Here is a 6743-nt window from a genome sequence, read left to right as displayed (position 1 = left end):
TCCAAGTATAGGTTTTGCATTAACACGATTAAATGTTCTGGGATTCCCATCCTTCTCAGAGGCAGCCACAATTTGTTATGATCCACGCTGTCAAATGCCTTTGCATAATCAATGAAACACAGACAGACATTCTTCTGGTATTCTCTGCTTTCAGCTAAGATCAATCTGACATCAGCTACAATACCCCTAGTACCACGACCCCTTATAAACCCAGCCTGGACTTCTGGCAGTTCTGGAGAATCTTCAGTAGAATCTTGCTTGCATGTGAAATCAATGCTATTGTTCTGTAGTTTCCACACTCAGTTGGGTCCCCCTTCTATGGGATGGGAACAAATATAGATCTCTTCCAGTCAGTTGGCCAAGTGGTTGTTCTCCAGATTTCTTGGCAAGAGTCCAGAAAAAAAGTTGCATGGTGGAGTGTACTCAAGGCAGTGGGGGAATTGCATACGAATGAAAGAATTTTTTTTTACTTTTCAAAAAGAAGAAATAACTGGCAGGATGGGATGAGTGGTGGGCAGGGAGAAAAATGCAACAATGAATGAATAAAAAATCCAAAATCTCTGTAAACATTCATTAAAATTAATAATAAATAAATAAATAAATTTAAAAAGCAATAAATTAAATCTATTTGATAAAAAAATAGAATACTTTTCATTGAAAAACAACCCCCACATTGTACACGAGTGATTGTTTGAAACACAATGTGAATGTAGAAATGTGTGAAACACAATGTACACGAGTGATACACAATATAGATGAATTTTATATGCAAACTAATATAAAATAAAAATAAAGTGGAGCGAGAAAATAATAAGAATAATAATTATAAGAAATAAAAAGTATTAAAAAATTTGTGAGTAGTTATCTATAATGCAACTATTAATGTTCCCCTGTTCAGAACAAAGAAAAGGGAAATAAAACAAAAATATACTAGAAAAAATGAGTCCAAAGGACTGGTGAACCTCTCAAACCTTAATTTCCGTAACCCTGAAACAGGAGGAACTAGATAATGCCTGGTTTCTAGTGCTGAACACTGTAAAAATAATAGTAGTATAAGATTCTGGAATGGGGAAAACAAAAATGGTAATTCATTAAAAACTTGAACATAGAAATTTCATATAACCCAGCTATTCCACTGCTTGGAAAATAGCCTGAGAAAAAGAGAATTGAGGCACAAACAGAGACTTGTACATCAATGGTCATAGCAGTATTATTTACCATCATAAAAACATGGAACCAGCCCAGATGTCCAAGCATAATCAAATGGATTGAGAAATTATGGTATGTTCACACAATGGAATATTACACAGCACTCAGGAGCAATGCTTTTGTAAATTATTACCTAAGTTGAAAGGGACTGGAAAGCATTATACTGAGTGAACTAACTCAGTACCACAAGGACAAATACTATGGAAAACTATTATTGTAGAATGAGTATGAGGATTCAAGGGGCAGGAGGGTGGAAGCAGAGGGTTGAGGATGTGAAGGGGGGTATTAATTATGGGGTCGTACAATTTGATGGGGGTGAGGGAAATGGAAAGGATCTGGTGTGAAAAACAATGTATTTGAATTTTGTAACTAAACTACTATAAAAAATAATGTATATGAATGATTATTGAGACAATGTAAATGAAAGGTTGTATAAAACAATATATATGAATGAAAAGTATTGTAAAGGTATTATATGAAAATCAATACAAAATACTAAAAAGAAAGAGCAGCATTAATATAAGGATAAAGCCATGCATTTTTAATTTCTTTTTTATTTTATGCTGGTTTACTTACAAAGTTCATGAAGTTCCTATACATTATTTTTCATCACAGATATTTCCCCTTCCCTTTATCCATCCCTCCCTCTACCCATCAAATTCTATGGCTGAGTGCCCCCACATTGGGTCCTCATACTCGTTCTACATTAATGGTCTTATACAGTTGTTGTTTTTGTTGTTGTTGTTGTTATGTACTGTCAAGTTGTTTGCGAATCAAAGTGACCCTGTGTACAACATCTCTAAACCCTACTTCGTCCTGTGCCAATCTTATTGTCTCCAACACACCCACCGCAATTACCCCAATCACTGAATCAATTCACCTCATAGAGGGTCTTCCCTTCCTGAGCTATCCAGCCACCCTCCCAAGCATGACATCACTCTCCAAGGACTGGTCCCTCCTTTCAATATGTCCAAAATATGTCAGACAAATCTTCAGAATCCTTGCCTCCAAGGAGTAGCGTGGTTTAACCCTACCCAGAATGAACCTGTTCATTTCCTTAGCACTCCATGGTACATTCAATACTCATCTCCAGCACCACATCTCAAAGGCATCAATTCTTCTTCTATCCTCCCTACTCATTGCCCAGATCTCTGATGCATAACAAGTGATTACAAAGATCATGGCCTGTATCAGAAGCACCTTAGTCTCCAGAGTGACAGCATTGCTCTTCAGTACTTTGGAGAGGTTCTTAACAACAGACTTTTCCATCACAATACGTCTTTTAATTTTCTGGCTGCTGGTGTCAAGAGTGTTGACTGTAGAGCCAAGCAAACTGAAGCTGTTAACAATCTCAATCTCTTCATCATCCATCCTGATGCTGCCAATTGGTCCAGTGGTGAGAATCTTTGTCTTCTTGATATTGAGCTTTAATCCGTCTTGAAAGTTGCAATCCTTGACCCTCTGTAGAAAGCACTTCAGGTCTTCCTTAGTTTCAGCAAGCAGGGTTGTGTATTCTGTATAACACAGATTGTTGATGAATCTTCCACGAATACTGATGCTACATTTATACAGTGTCTTTATTTTTGTTTATGAATTTTTAAAATGTATTTTTAAAAAAGTTTAGAGACTCTAAGTTTCCATTAATTCATTGTTGCACACTTTCCTCCCTGACCACCCCTCCCCCTACTTCACATTTTTCTTTGAAAAGTAAAATAAAAATTCTGGCATTGTTATACAATCACACACACCCCCTCCCCAATCCACTCAACTATGCAGCTTTCATTCTGGACTCTTGTCATGACAATAATACGTAATCATATATCCCTGCTAAAGAGTTCTCTCCCTCATCTGTTGCAATGAACTATACATTATTTATCAACTCTTAGATCGCCCCCCCCCAAACTTGAAGTCCCGCTTTACAAGAGTGGCACTATCTAGTATTTGTCCTTTTGTGACTGAGATACTTCACTCAGCATAATATCCCCCATTGTCACCCATATTGTATAATATTTCATGAGTTCCTTGGTTTTCAGTGCAGTATAGTATTCCATTGTGTGAATACACCACAGCTTCTCTATCCACTTGTTTGTTGATGGGAATTTGGGTGGTTTCCAACACTTTGCTATTGTGAACAAAGCCTCAATAAATATGGGTGAGCATATATCTGCTTGGGTGGCACTTCTGTTTTCTTTAGGGTATATTCCCAGTAGTGGACTTGCTGGGTCAAATGGTATTTCTGTTTCCAACTTTTTGAGAAATTGTCATACAGCCTTCCAGAGTGTTTGCACCATTTAACACTCTCACCAACAGTGAATAAGGTTTCCAGATTCTCCACAACCTCACCTGCATTTGTTGTTTGCTGTTCTGTTAAATTTTGCTATTCTTACTGGGGTGATATGATATCTCATAATTGTTTTGATTTGTATATCTCTTGGAGCTAGGGATTTTAAACATTTCTTCATGTGTTTGTAGGCCATCTGAATGTCTTCTTTGGTGAAGTGTCTTTTCATATCCTGGGCCCATTCCTCAATTGGGTTATTTACTTTTATCATGTTGTGGTGCTCGAGTATTTTATAAATTCTAGATAAAAGTTCCTTATTAGACCTGTCATTACTAAAACTTTTCCCCAGTCTATAGCTTCCCTTTTTACCCTGTTGGAGAAGATTTTGGATGTGCTGAGGGATTTGATTCTCAGAAGGTCCCATTAAGCTATTTCATCCTTCCTGGTTGTAGGTTTTTCAGAATGCTTGGAATATTGTTTATGTTGTGGATTAGGGCTTCTAGAGTTCTTCCAAGCTTTTCTCTAATAAAGTGCATAGTCCTTGGTTTTAGTCCTAGGTCCATGACTGACTTTGAGTTGGCTTTTGTGTATGGAGTGAGGTGTGGAGCTTGCTTGAGTTTTCTACACATAGTTTTCAAATTTTGCCAACACTTTTTGTTAAAAAGACTGTCATTTCCCCACTTAACAGATTTCATCTCCTTGTCAAAAAATCGGTTGACCATAGGTAGATGGGCTGATTTCCGAGTTCTTAATTCTACTTCATTGATCTATGTTTCTGTCATTGTACGAATGTGTCTGTCTTGACCATAACGGCAGTATGGTAGAATTAGAAATCAGGGAGTGAGATGCCTTTTACCTTGTTTCTCATTTGAAGGAGTACTTTGCTTATTCAGAGCCTCTTTCCATTCCAAATGAAATTGGAATTTGCTTTTTCCATATCGTTGAAGAATGGAAATGGTATTTGTATTGGGACAGCATTGAATATGTAAATTGCCTTTGGTAGTATTGTCATTTTCACAATATTGAGTTTCCTATCCAAGAAAGAGCAAGGTATAATCTTCTGTTTCTCCAGGTCTCTTTTTGTTTCTTGTAGTAATGTTCTGTAATTTTTTTAATAGACTCCTTGTCCTTCTGGCTAGATTACTCCCAAGTATTTAACCTTATGATTAACTATTATGAAGGGTATTATTTCTCTTACCTCCAGATCTGTATTCTCTTTGTCACTCTAGAGAAAGTCAATTGATTTTTGTAAACTGCCACTTTGCTATATTGGTCAACTATGTCCAGTAGTTTTCTTGTTGAGTCTTTAGGGTTTTCTAAGTATACTATCATATCATCTGCATAGAGAGATAATTTTACCTTCTCTTTGCCACTATGGATACCTCTTATTTCCTTCTCTTGTCTTATTGCTATTGCTAAGATTTCCAACACAATATTGAATAGAAGTGATAGTGGGCTTCCTTGCCGAGTTACTGTTCTCAAAAGGAATGCCTTTAATCTCTCTACATTGAGAATTGTGGTGGCTCTCAGGTTTGTGTATATACTTTTTAATATGTTGAAAAAATTCACCTCTAATCCTATTTTGTTGAGTGTTTTAATCAAGAAAAGGTATAGGATTTTGTCAAAGGCCTTTTCTGCATCAATTGATAGGATCATGTGGTTCTTGTTCTTTGCTTTTTTTAATGTGATGAATTACATTGATTGTTGTTCTTATATTGAACCATCTTGTATACCTGCTATGAATCTGACTGTCATGGTGAATTACTTTTTTTATGTATTGTTGGATTCTATTAGCCAGGATTTTATTTTAGGATTTTTTCATCTGTGTTCCTAAGAGATATTTGTCTTTAGTTTTCTATTTTAGTTGTGTCTTTACCTGCCTCTGGTATCAAGAATATGTTTGTTTCATAGAACGAGTCTGGGAAAACTTTTTCTTTTTTTTATTTTTTTATTTTCTGGGAGAACTTTTTTCCATCTTTTTCTATTTTCTTTCACAGTTTATCTAGAATTGGTGACAGTTCTTCTCTGACTACTTGATAAAATTCACTTGTAAAATCAGCTGGTCGAGTACTTATTCTGGTTGGAAGTTATTACCTTTTCAATTTCTTCTTTTGTAATGGGTCTGTCCAGGTGTTCAATTTTGGTTTGTGTCAGTTTAGGTAGGTTTTGAATTTCTAAGTATTTGTATATTTCCAGTAGGTTTTCATGTTTATTTGAGTATAGTTTTTCATAATATTCCAATGTTAGCCTTTTATTTTAGCTGGTTCTGTTGTGATGTTGATGTTGCCCATTTCCTCTCTTATTCAGTCTATGAGTCTTTTCCTTCTTTTCTTTTGTTAGTTTTGCTAGTGGTTTGTTGATTTTATTGACCTTTTTTAAAGAACCAACTTCTAGTTCCGTTGATGGTTTCAATTGTTTTTCTGCTTTGTATTTATTTCATTTATTTTTGCTCTAATTTTTATAATTTCAGGTTTTTTTAAAGGGTGTCAGGTTTTCTTGCTGTTATTTTTCAATTTTTGGAGATGTTGTATATAAGAGTCAAAGGTCACCTTTTCTTGCCTTTTGATGTGTTTGCTTATTGCAATAAATTGTCCTCTGATTACGACTTTGGCTGTTTCCCAGAGGTATGGTGAGTGGTGTTCTCATTGTCATATGTTTCAAGAATTTTTTTCATTTCATTTTTTATTTCTTCTAGTACCCATTCATGTGCAAGCAAGGTGTTGTTCAACCTTCAAATATGTGATTTTTTTCCTTTTTATCCTCTTCTTATTAATTTCTAATTTTGTAGCATTGTAGTTTAAGAAGACAGACTGAAGGCTGCATAGTGAAGTGGACTTGGGGGGAGGGATTGTATAAAAATGAAAGAATTTTTCTTTTACTATCCAAAGAGAAGAACAAATTGAAGGGGTGGGATGGGCAGGGAGAAAAGTGAAAAATGAATGAATGGAAATCCAAAATCTCTGTAAAATTTCATTAAAATTAAAAAAAATTAAAAATGAAGATGCTTTTTATTGTTTCTATGGTGGGTTTTTTTATTTTATTGATCTGAAAATATGACTTTAATTCCATACCACCTGAATTTCAGAATCATCTCAGGAACAGGTTTGAGGCCTTGAACACTTATGAGTGAAGACCAGATGAGTTGTGGGAGGATGTTAAATGTATCTTTCTGGAAGAGTGCAGGCGGTCATTACAAAGACAGAAGAGGAAGAAAAGACCAAAATGGATGTCAGAAGAAACTCTGAAGATTGCA

The sequence above is a fragment of the Elephantulus edwardii genome, unplaced genomic scaffold, assembly GCF_000299155.1.
Source record: "Elephantulus edwardii isolate Elephantulus edwardi_28Jun2011 unplaced genomic scaffold, EleEdw1.0 scaffold00111, whole genome shotgun sequence".
NCBI classification, from domain to species: domain Eukaryota; kingdom Metazoa; phylum Chordata; class Mammalia; order Macroscelidea; family Macroscelididae; genus Elephantulus; species Elephantulus edwardii.
Note: the sequence above shows the minus strand (reverse complement) of the source record.